This window comes from Tetrao urogallus (genome assembly GCF_951394365.1).
Source record: "Tetrao urogallus genome assembly, chromosome: 13".
Lineage (NCBI taxonomy): Eukaryota > Metazoa > Chordata > Aves > Galliformes > Phasianidae > Tetrao > Tetrao urogallus.
Genome location: NC_136826.1, coordinates 11,248,544 through 11,261,792, shown reverse-complemented (window position 1 = coordinate 11,261,792; position 13,249 = coordinate 11,248,544).

The following is a 13,249-nucleotide window of genomic DNA, read 5'->3' as shown; positions in this document are numbered from 1 at the left end:
TTAATCACAAAAGATTCATGCTTTCAACTACTGTCCAGACTGCAGTGAGATATCTTCCCCATTATGTATTCTAGTAAAATAATAAAAGAAGAGATGTAGAAAGAATAAAATAATATGGAGAAAAACATTTGGTAAGAGAAGTCAGTCAATGATTATTTAATGGAGCTTTTCAGCAAAACAAATTAGCAACTAATGGATGTAAATACTGTACAGACTATCAGTGATATAAGTTTGTTACAGTTAAAAAGTAATTCTACAAGAAAAACAAGAGAAGAAAGTTTCATTTAAAATAAAAATACCTTATCCACTATCAGTAGACATCTAAGCTGCAAATTACTAATCATGGTCAAAAACCTTCTGACAGGTAAAGTATTCTTTTAGAAGAATAGATAATCATCTCTGTTCTTTTATCTCAGTTGTGCAGTGGTGCCCCAGAGCCATCTTAAAAGTTTACTGAATACTACTGAACTTTCCAATTGCATGATCACTTTGAAATCCATCGCATGTTACCTTTGATATTTCTTTCTGTAGTGTTTGTACAAAGCAATGAAGCAAGAGGTGAATGTTTTGTTTTCTTTTTCAGTATTTCATACAGTATTGTTCAGCTAAGCAGTACACAGCTTCAGATTACACCCTTAATGAAATAAAGACAATAAAATATAAGGCAGAAAAGATTCTTTAACTCATTTAAATTAACAGAGATGATACAGTTTCAAGTAAAGCTACTGAAGTAAGCAGGCAAATTCAAACTGAAATTTAACAACCATAATCATCCTATTAATTTTCTGTTGATAAGGTGTAAGTAGAATACTTACACTAGATGGACTGATTTTATGATTATTGATTAAGAAAAAAAATAAAATGTTCCATTGCTGTTGGGTAGTATTCTGTGTACAAAACAGTATGGGTTTTGTTTATCAGATATGGTTTGGTGACTAGTTCATAAATATTTGTTTCTTTGTTCCTACACAAGTTAGTAAATTGATTTCTATTATCTAGTATTTCTTATATAGTATGAGTATTTACGTAAAAGAATACTGAGAAGTAGTAAAACAGTAAAATGCACAAGTTAAATGAGACAATGAACAATTTCTTGAATGATTCTTTGAAATGTGAGTTAAAAACAGTGTAAAATTCTGTTTTTAAATTGGATGATGAATTAGGTTAATTAACTGGAAAAGTAAGTAACCTCCAGGGCCCTATAGCCTTGGGAAAGGCAGATGACAAAGAATATCTGAAAAAAGTATAATTCTTTATTCATGTAGATGTCTCAGTGGAGCCAATAAGGAGAGCTCCAGCTTGGGCTGGTTTACCAACACTACCCTATATTAAAACCAGTGTTATTATTGTTATTATTTATTGTGTAGGAAAAACCTCTCATTAAATTTTTCATTCAGCTCTCAGTTCACAGCAGGTTTAATGTCCAGTTAGATTATTCCTAGAGCAGTTTTATAATCTGCTCTTCCCAGGAACACACAGGCAATTTTTATTTTTTATTTTTTGAAGCCTAACAGTATCTTTGAGTACTGCTGGTATTTTTAGCATATTATGTTGTTAGAAGAAATTAAATGTATTTTACATCTGTTACGGCAATTTTATTTTCAAAAACTATAGGAATCTAAAAAGTCCCATAAAAAGATCTGTATCAAAAATATCAGCTTCTATTTTCATTTCACTTTGAAGTATGTAGAGTTAGAATAACTTTTTCCAGTCTGGAAGATGCTCTACAAAAGAATTACTAATCAGCCTTCAGAAAATGATCATTTGCAATGGAAACATCAGTTTTATTCCTAGAAAATCAATGAGATAACTATCCATGTTCACTTCAGTTTTTAATGCAACCTTAACAACGATTATGAGAAAAGCTTTTAACTTAAAAAAAAAAAAAAAAAAAAAAAAGAATTTGGACAGAGATGATGTGGATTTCAGTTTACAAACGCTTTGCCTAGCAAAACAATCCTTGTAACATGCAGAGAGAAGTTTTCCTGTTTCATACTGCACCAGGTCTACCTTATTTCTGTAGACCTTTATCTGCAGTGGCTGACAGGCTGATCCCCGTTTGCACAGCATTTTGGCAAGAATGGAATAAATCATACTTGCTAGCTTGTCACATAGTCTACCATTTTCTGCCTGGCCTTCAACAGCGAGATTTACAGAACAAATGCAAATAGTCTGGCTGTTTGTGATGCATGCTGAGCTCACTGCACTGCTGATGAGGTGAGCGACACCACCTCCCATTAGCATTGTTACAGAGGGTTCCATGGTCAGCAGGAGAACTGTTATGTCACAGTCTGAACTGATGATTAAGCACCCAGTGAGGGGGTGGCCGGCCCAGGAAGCACAGGTGCAACTTGCCTGTGATTCCCACCTGACCAGAAGAGGGTAAACTCTGGGTCTGGTCTCAATGGGGGAAAATGTCTCATGGTTGTAGGCTGCTTCTTGAGGAGTGTTCCCCAGCCAGAGACCCTCATCAGCAACTGGGTGAGTCAGTTTTTTTTCCTATACATGATGGTTGGTACAGTCAATGATACTTCACCTGGTGTTGCAAAGAACTCATAAGGAGCAGTTTTGTGCTTCTTAGGACACGTGCGTACTCTTGCAGACTGCTTATCAGCCTCCATGATGAAATAAGCATAGTGAATTTTCAGAGTTACCTTTGCAGTGGGCAGCTGGCCAGCTGCCAGTCACCCTACCTCTCTCCTCCTTAGCCCTCAACTAGATGGGGAGAAGATACCATGAGAAAACTAAAACTCTATACAGACAGGGAACTCGTTCATCAGTTACTACTATGGGAAAATCAGTCACCTTGCTCCTGCAGGGAAGTGCCTGCTGCCTAGTGGTCTCTCTATGGGCAGCAGGGAAATCCTAGCTGTGGTTCTTTCCTTCTGTAGCCTGACTGTTCCCAACAGTGTTCCTCACGCTTCCTTCTCACTCCTCGCTGCCTTTCCTCAAGTACGTTTCCCAGAGTGTGGCTGCATGGCCCTGTTGTGCCCTGAGGCCAGATGAAACCAGCCTGACCGGGCTGTTTGTAGCAGGGCAGCCCTGGTGCCTCCACCTGCTGCAAGCTGCCATGGTAGTCAGACCTTGCACGCGTTTCTCCTGCTGCTGGAGCTTTGCTGGAGGTTCAAAGGGTGAGTCAAGGCTTTCTGGAGTACCTGTCTGTGTACCTCTGGCCCTCAGTGGCTTCACATCTGATATGTCACAAACCAAACCCCTCAAAAAGAGGCCAAGAGCCTTGATAAGCCAGCATAGTACACTCAGCCCCCAGTTCCTTGCCTGCTGAGCTGCCCGTGCACATGGCAGATATCATTTGTGACAGGGCTGCAAGTCCTGTCTCTGTGTGATAGGCCAAGGCACAGTGCTGCTTCGGAGCTGCTGCCAGAACAGCAGGACAGCAGTGCAGCACCTGGCCTCCTGCAGGAAAGCTGGCAGTGGTGGGATGGTTCACTCACGGCCTGGGGAGGCAATAGGGCTGTGCTTTGGGAGGCTGTGGCTCTCTCCAGTTCCCTGACGGTCAGGTGGCTCATGGAGCAGGAGTGTGAGCTGGCCTCATTAACAGCCACAGCTTCACTGCCAGAGCACGGCTGGCTCCCTCCCAGAGTCAAACTCAAGTACAAATCAACACAATATGTACAATGAGGGATTTGGGCTCAAACATGAGCTTGAAACTGAGCTAACATGACAGGGCAGATCGTGGTTCTGCTGGATCCCATTTCTAGATGGCCAGAGAGCCTTTGGCCTGTTTCATTAGATATAAATTGACTCAAATGCTCTCTGAGCAAAACAGTCCAATTCTTGGCAAACCCTGGTTTGTCTCAGCTGTTATTGAATCCTTGGCTCTCAGCTAGAATAATTATCATCTCAGGATGATATTTAACAAAAGGAAGGATATAGGTGCTATTACAGGAAACGTAATATATTGAGGGACTTGACCTGCTGGAACTAAGGAGCAAATTAGAACCAGATATTTTCCTGTAATAAATACTGTAATTTAGTTTTTCTAGTTGAGAATTTCTGAAAGGAAACTTTAAATTTATTTTATTTTAATGTATGCTACGTACAAAAATAATCACTGGTACATATTGCAGTGCTAGCCTATTATTTGTAAAAGAGTTTTTTAAAAAATCATTGAGGTTTTATAGTGACATGAATAATATGATTATAAAGTTCTTTGTAAAAACGAAGTACTTCTGAAAGAACAGAAGGGAGAATGTAAGTGTGTATTAATATTATGTTTTCCTCAAATCTATTTTTGTTAGCAAGTCATAAGAAATGAATTGCTGTGAAATGTTGGAGGTTACAAATATTAGTGAACAAGTAGGTTATTAATTGTATTTATTGGGGTGGAGAGATATTATAGGCAATAAAGAACAAAGGTTTTCATCCATAAAGAATGCATTGAGCTGCCTCCAAAGTGATTTAGTTAATTGATCTAAAAGAAAGTTGATTCATGATTAGCAAAAGGACAAATAAATCTCAATTTAAAGCTCTCAGAACACATTTGGTCAATAAGCTACATCAAGAAACACAACTAAAACAACTGCTAAGCAAGTCAGAAACTGTCCTACTTGATGGAAATACAGCAGTACTAAAATGTACTAGAATTTGGAACTGATTTTTTTTTTTTTACATGAATCTTTGATTCTGTCTACACAAAGTATTTACCTATTGTGCTTGCATAGTGAAAATAAACTTTGTTTTTACTTTATCATGCAAACATGAGGTTAGTATATTGCCCAGTAAGTACAGAAAGGGATATCTGATGCTGTCCAAGGCAACAAGAGAATCAGGCTGACTGGTCATCTTCTCCATCCTTGATAAGACCAAAGCCTTAGTTTGGCATGCAGGTCCTCTGTAGATTTTCCAGTTGCAATAATCATTGTAGCATGTAACCTTACATGCTACAGGTGGAATTTGATTCACAGCTGCCTTTAAAGTGCAATTACTCAGGGAAGAAAGGAACCAATAAGGGAATGGCCCCAAAGGCAAACCTGTAGGTGTACTTCTTAGTGGGACTTCAGGAAGAACCAAAGGCAAAAGACAGTGAAAAAGCGGCAGACAGAGATGTGTTCTTAAACACACTGTCCTTAATGAGGATCTGTGCAGCTAGAGAATAGCACCTCTCCTTTAATTTCCCCTGAGGCTAACTGTCCTTTTCTTTTGCTACTGTTGTTTCTATTTGTCTAATTTTGCATTTGCTGAGTGATGAGTTTGTGACATCAAGAAAATGATTTCCTTTTGACTTCTTAAAAAATACATTTTTAAGTTGCTAGCTGAACTTTGAACTATTTAAGTTATACACATCCATTGCCATTCTCTATTTTGTTATGCAGAAATATTTCTTTCATCTTAACCTCATACAAATTCTTTGAGGAACTAACAGGGGAAAAGACAGAAGAAAAGATGAATGCACTTATATTTATACATAGAAATAATTGTTTACATTCTGAGGGCCTTGTTACAGGAAAATAGGAATTAAGATAAAATCTCCTAGGCCTTGGCTTGTCCTGTGTGTGATGGTAGAGATATTGCCCTATTTTCTAAATTACAAAATGTAGTGAATTTATTACTCACGTGATTTCTGTGAAGTTTTTCAGTGAAATGTTATAAAATGCATTGAGTTCTACAGAATGAAAGTATAACTCTTATGATACGAGCATTCTTATGGTCTCTTAAAATACAGGGACAGGAAAAGTACTGTAGAACTATTACTTGTTTTGAAATGTGGATCAGTTTTTGACTGTTTGGTTTTGTTTTTTGGTGGTTTGTTTTTTTTTTTTTTTTTTTTGGACAAATATTAATTCTACTTTATAACACCTGTTATCTACCATATCAAATGACTTTTCCATATTATCTTTGCTTTTATAAGTCAGTCCCATCTCTTAAAGCCATGTCCATCTGCATACAAGTTCAATATCCAGAAAAATCTTTTAACATTTAGTGCTGAAACGAAGGTTTTCTAACAACAGAACTTAGGAAATGTGAGGACCTCATACACATTGTCACATAGTGATGTATGGATTCTTATATGCAAAGGAGGCTCACTCATTTAATGCACAGTTTATTTTTAGCTTTGTTCTAATTAGATATATATCATTATTTATAAATCCTGGTTATGACTAAGACCATAGTTTAAATTTTAGATAAGAAGAGTGAACGTTTAGGAGTCTGAGGCTGCAATAAAGGATTGCAATTATACTGCCTTATATTTGAGGGTGTAGAAGAGCAGTGACAAAATAAGGGTGAGTATTCACTTGTGTCTTTCCTATTTTGTTGTATTGCAATGCAATTCATAGATTTAGAGTGTAAAACAAAGTTGTGCTTCTTTAGTATCGCCTGTTCTTGTGAAGACATAAAAGGGTTTTTGGAATGACAGTAGATCGAATTTATCTATTGTTCAGTAAAAATGGTAATGTTTTCAGTAAAAAAGTGGTAATGTTTTATTTAAATATCATTAAATGGTAAGTTAATGTTCAGTTTTACAATTTCAAATGCGTAGCCTTTTCAAGATCAACAGCCAATTACTGAATCATTGTTTTTGTCTCCAACCTGAAATCTGTGCATATATTTATGATATGCACTTTCCAGTAGCAATGCTGTGAATACAATCTCAGAATTCCCTTACAAGATACTTTGTAATACTGATAACATTGACATCATGAGAGTGAAAAACACTGTTAAACTGCTATTTGTCTTGGCTAATCGATAGCTGTTATCATGTAAGGATGCGTGTATACTGGAGTTAAGTGCTAAAGCGTCTGAGATGCTGAATTGCACTTCATTCTCTAAATGAAACCTGTATGAACTCATCTCTGAGATTTAATGTTTTGTTACTCTCCCTTGCATCTTTTGAACTGCTGTTTGTTAGTTAAGGTAGTTAATTTCTTGAATTGCTTACATTTTAATCTCTGCAAAACTGTTGAAGAGAATAAGGCATTCTTGATATTTACGTTCTTATTTCCTATCCAAGGAGAAACATTATGGCATATGCTTACTATATATATTATATGAGTAGGTTTAGGGTGTATGTATTACATAGACTTGGTTTAATTACATTACTTGAAATGTGTGTCCTTTACATAAATTCAAAAGTTTCACCAGAATTCATTGGACTAACTTTTGATTTCATTCACTGTATTTTCTCCTAAAGAGACACAGTGCCACCTACAGACTCAGTTCTTACCAGATTGATCTTTTAAAAAGCTATTTAATTCTAGAAAGTTACAGAAAGATTCTAGTTTGGAAACTATTCTGAAAATACTCTGGAGTAAATAACATTCATAGATAGTAAATAAAATAGCCCTTGTGAAAACTGATAATACTTGCTGACGGTGTCTTTTTCTAATAAAAAGATGCTTAGTTAATTAAACCCAATGATTGTGGAAAATGAATCAATGTTTAATACTAGTTAATATTCGCTTGAAATTATGTGAAAGGATATACAGCCTTAATTATTTAGTGTGAAATTTGAAAAGAGCAATATGATTTTCTTACCTTCATGTTAAAAGCTTTATTGAAAGAGCTACTAAAATGAAGGTAATAGCTTTTTACCTTGCTTTGTCCTGTATCCAAGTGAATTTCTTGTTCATGAGCAATTGTGATAATGTTAACAAGCTATGTGAAAGACTACCATGTCACTTGCTGCCCTGTTACAATATTAACCTTTAGTCACTGCTGGAAAATGTGTTGAAAGATGACAAGTATTCAATCATAATGTATTAATGGAATGGAAAAAGGAATATACTTGCTTTACTAATTAAATATAGCTAGGAACTGTATTACATGCTGTTGAGCTCTTGGGATAGCATGTTAGGTATCAGAGTATCTAAGGTATTAATGCACTCCAGGGGTGGGGAGGTAACTCCCAGTCAATTCAGCTGCAAATGAAGACTCAGGCATTTCATTCCCTTTGCAAGTTGCATGTTTTAATCAAGCTAGTGCAACAGCTACTTAGGGTACACTACGCAGCACAGCAGGTAGAGACTCTGGTGAATTGTTCAGTTCTGTGCATTCCACTGTGCTTACAACCTATTGCACTTTTCTGACATCTTATCTCAGTTTATATCTAAGAGGATTGTGCCTTTAAGTCCTCTCCTAAAATGCAGTCCAGGCTTCTGACCAGAATTCTGAATTTGAGGAGAAAGATATGATCTCTTTGTATACCAAGGCTAGGAATGTAAGTTCTTCTTAAGTTATTTTTTATGATTAAACAGACAATTTTAAGAGAATTAACACTTGCTACACAATTATGACATTACATTTAGGAATAAACAATTGATGATTATTTCATGTTAAGAATTATCTATGTGGAGGTACAACTAATGCGTAAGAAGGAAACCTGATATAGCATATATACTTGCTTGGGTGTGTAAAATTACAAATTCACAGTATGTGAACCAAACTGAGATGAGAATATGGTTTTCCAAGTTAACTTGACCAGAACTATAGAAAACCTCAAGGGTGATTTACTGAAAACTAAATTTCCAATCTGGAAGTGATTTAAAGCCAGTAATTTAAGCTGAAGAAAGGTTGTTCACAGTGAAATGTGAAAGAGGGATTATTTTAATTAATAGAAAGTTGGAAACGTGGACCCAAAAAAGGATGTGGATAAGGATTCAAACAGAAAAGGCATTCTTCTCGTTACAGTGCTCTGGACTGTGGCACTAAACCATAGCGATCAGAAGTTCCATCATTGTAATGGCTCACAACTTAAAGCACATACTTGCTGTGGACAGAGGCACTGACTTTTCTCTTTCAACTGCCAAACGTTATACGGCTGCTGCCATCTTACCCTGCATTGTTCTAAGCCCTGTTGAGCTACGCTGAAAACCCCTGTTTGACTATAGATGATAGCAGCGATAGGTACTGTTAAGGTTATCAGAACTACTCATCAAATGCATGGGTCCGCTAGGATAACTGTACTCAGTAGTCTTTATATGATGAGAGCACGGTCATAAAAATAATGCATTGGTAACTGAGAATTAGACTTTGTTACTCGTCTGGATAGCAAAATGAGAATGAGAAGAATTAAAAACAGACAAACCCCAATAAACTATACAAAGCTATGTGCTAGCATGATTAGAGCAGCTGGTATTTGTGTAAACCTGAAAAACCAGCAACAGAAAAATACTTTCCCTGTGGTTTCTTCTTGCTGATCTGTTGAGTTCTCCTTCCTCTCTCCAGAGGACAACTCATGACTTCCTCCCATGTCTACCCATTAGAAATGTATACATCTGTAGAGGAACTGAACTGCCCCAAACTACAGTTAGCTTTCTCAGAGTAGAAGACAGGAAGGTCACTGCTTCAGTCTCCCTTTGAACAAAATGAAAAAGCCTAATCTTACTACTCTTACTGCCTAGAGTTAATACACTGTTGTTCTTGGCAGTAGCTTGAATTTTCTATCTGGACTGTGTTCATGTATTAAAACCATGTTTCAAATGTTTATATGCTATATTCTGGTTCTCTGGTAATGCTGATCTCCATAGTGGGAAATGCATAACCTGCAGGGCAGCAGGTCAGGAAGGATTGATGAAGAGCTTAATTACTTCCCCTGGTTTTCATCAAACTACCAATTAGAAACAGCTGCTGTGAAAATCTAATACCTGAAGGGCAGCAAGGGGAGAAGTTATTTTGGAGGATTTGGGTTTGTTATAGGAGAAATGTATGAGGTGAAGTAGGTATTAAAATGTCTGACTGCCAGAGAGTAACTTGGTTAGCATGTGAGGTGTTATGAGCATCTGATGATACTGAGAAATTGCTATGAGTGGATAATTGTTTGATTATTTATTTGTGTAAAAGTGATTTCTTTCTTTTTATCACTTTTTCTGTAACTGTGATTTCTGAATTTTCCCTGAACTTTATCAGGAAAAGAATATGCATGGGGAAGGTTTCCTTTAAATAAGTAGTTCACTGTGAGGTTGGCATTTTCACTTACATTGCAATGAATTCTTTGAGTAATCATACCCTTGACTGTAAAAATTGAAAGGGGCTGATTGAAATAGCTTGCTATTTGAATGCTGACCTCTGTTGTTCTACAAGGAATCAGAAATCCTGTTTATCTGGTGATTTGAATGTTTGTCTTGAGGTAGCAGTAACTAAGGCAAACTTGGCTGCAGTCCTAGTAATTCTTACTGTCCATGAGTTCAAGTTCTGCAAGGTGTTTCTACCCTTATTTATGCATTGTTCCAACTACTTTTTGATCTTTTTAAAATATCGGATATCTTATTATCTTACTTGAGCAGTAAAGCAGAGGCAGCTTTTTTTTTAAATGTGATTGTTCAGCTGGAAATTCTATCAAATTTATTTGTCTTAAATTTATATAAAGATTGGAGGTGCTATAGTCAATCAGAAACAGCTATTAATAAACATTAGCTAATTTGATGATTATGAACAGTGCCACCAAACCATTAAAATTTAATTGAGCATTAAATAAAGTCCACTTATTGTAAAGTATCACTGAGTTTTATTTTATTTTTTATCTTAACAATTAGTGTTAAATAGTTGATAGCTTATTATTTAAAAGTGCAAGAAAAAATATCTTCCGTGGAAGTTTAATGAAGTTTATTAGCAGCTAAGTCTTCCTTATTAAAGGGGATGAAGTTAGCTTAGGGACTTGGAGGCACATTTTCTGTTTTCCACCTGTATGTGCTTTTAGGATTTATCACGTGCTTTGAAGACCCCTGCATTTGATGTTAAAAATGACATTGGCAGACCTTGGTACATAAATTTTGAACTGATTTGCTTAACTTCTTGTTTCAGTTGTTCTGTGAAAAGTTTGAAGACAAACTGTCCAGATTTTTTTTCATAAAAGTTTTCTAAAACAAATTTGGCTTCCACACTGGAGGGGAAGCACATGGGTCTTGACTGCTACAAAGTGCAGTGTATGACCACAGATACAAGGCATTCCTCGTTGTCAGCCTGCGTCGGTTTACTTTGACTTGTAGGTAATGTAGAAGTAGTCAATTGTACCAGGGTATCACTGTGATCTTCTCTCCACCTTGCATTTTAGAAGAGACTGGTAGAACACGCAGTGGTTAGGAACTTGCTTGAGAAGAGTGCTAGCTCATACAGAACAGAGGGAGAAAGCAAATAGCAAACTTTTCCTACAGCATATTGCCCAGGAGAGACTGCCGTGTTCTTGCTGACGTGTATTGACTACGCTGGGTTTCAGAAGTGTTACTTTCTTGCGCTGTGCCTTGAAGGAATATATTAATAGGTTGTGGCACGCTCCTATTAATTCCTGTTCTAGGTGTAATATATGAATATTTCAAATTTTCACTTGAAACATATGTTATTACTGTTCCTCTTCAGTAGAAACATCACAAAGAAGTTGGATGCGTTTCACTGATCACTTCTGGTTATTAGAATATGTTAATACTGTGGTGTGACTATCTTATAAAATACATGCAGTGATGTTATCCACTGGTTCCGGGTGGGTGGAGCATCTTGTACCAGCATGGGCTGTTTGAGATCCTAGAACAAATTATTGTGTAGCTGCCAAGCCTCTCTGTTCACTTTTTAATTACTTTTCTGAACATAAATATCATCTTTTCTTTTTCCCAGAGTATGTTTAATATTTGTTTTATGGTAACTGAATAAACCAACTATTCTCTCTGCTTATAAAGGTTATTAACATTGTTTGGTATGTATTACTATCCTAATTGCATCTTTCATCTCTTAATATTTATTTTTTTTTGAGTACGAACTAGCATAATTAATTTTTAGGGCAGCTGAAAATGAATAGGTAAGAGAAAAATAAGTGTTTTGTATCCTGCTTGATCCCAGTCCTTGCTAGGGCCGTCACCATCAGCCCGAGGTCAGTCGGTCAGCCAGGCCGTCTGCTCTTTGCTGCACAGCCCCCTGTGTGGAAGGGATCTGTGTCACTTCTGAAGATTTCTCCACACCCTGCAGCAGTCTTTCCCCACAACCTTTGGGCAACTCTACCTCCTTACTCTGACATTCCTCTTCTAAAACAAATGTACACATCCTGCAAGCATGCTGTTTGTCACGCTTAAGCTTCATACTGCAGATGATAGGGAAGTGTTACTGCAGTCTTCTATCTCTCAGTCATGAATTCAGCATAAGTCTTGTGCTCTTCCTCACCTTTTCCGTAGCATCACAAACTTCTCTATCTTTGGGGTAATTAAATTTGTGAGAAGCCTTGACAGGTCTCGGAGCATTTCTGCTCTCATGATATCTGCAACAGTCTGCATTAAATTATTTTCTATCAGTTCCTGCATGGAGAAATACACACAAACAGTCAATGAAAATGAATTGCAGGAAACTAAGTTAATTTAAATTAATTTAAATTAATATTGACTTATTATAGGAGGAAATACTGCTTCATGAGAGTTAAAGGTGATGTTTCAGAATTGTGAAGGAAGATGGGTGGTAGGAATGCCTTAGGGCTGTAAGGCATCCTTACCATAAGAAATGCATATATGTTCCAATAAATGATATGGTGTAAAGATAAAGATTTTGTAAGTATGAATTTCAACATACAGTTAAATTTTCAAGTGCTAAGATGCTGAACCCAATACTGCATTGGAATTGCAGAATAAAAGTTTCTTTCACTCTGCTTCTAGCTTTTAACTACTTAATTAACATAGAGGACTAGTTTGTTAATTTTGTTAAGTAACAGATTTGGGATTTGTTTCTTTGCAAAACACAGATAAGCTCCTAATTAGTTATCAGGTTAACGGTTGGCTGAGGATGGGCAAGGGCACTTCAGCAGTGAGACACTTCCCTGAGTAGATGGTTAATAATGTGTTGCTCAGAAAATGTGCGCTTTATTTTTGAATTGTGCTTCATATTGATTTTTTGCTTCCCTGTGAAGCCCATGCAATCTTAAATCATCCAGCCAAACTTCTGATAAAAGAAATAACAATAATCAAAATGAATGGTTACTTTGCATAGTGCCTTCCAAGTTTTTAAAATGAAGTATGTGTAGTAATGACTTTTATATCATGTATTGATATAAAATTAATCAAGTTTATGTCTCCTGTCAGTACTCAGCCATAATAAATGACAGGCTGTTGTGGTGCCAAACCATCCAAGAAATTATTTGCTATAGGCTTTGTCAGAAATCTGCTGACATTCAATGTGTTCTTGACTGTGGCTCAGATATGAAATTCCAGCTTTGTGTCATATATGCATGAGTTCTTCTTTCAGGCTGTTTTGGCTTTCTGCAGCTGTTAAAAGGTCAGAGGTAATCAGATAAGCCAGTAGGATGCTATCTGTCATTATAATT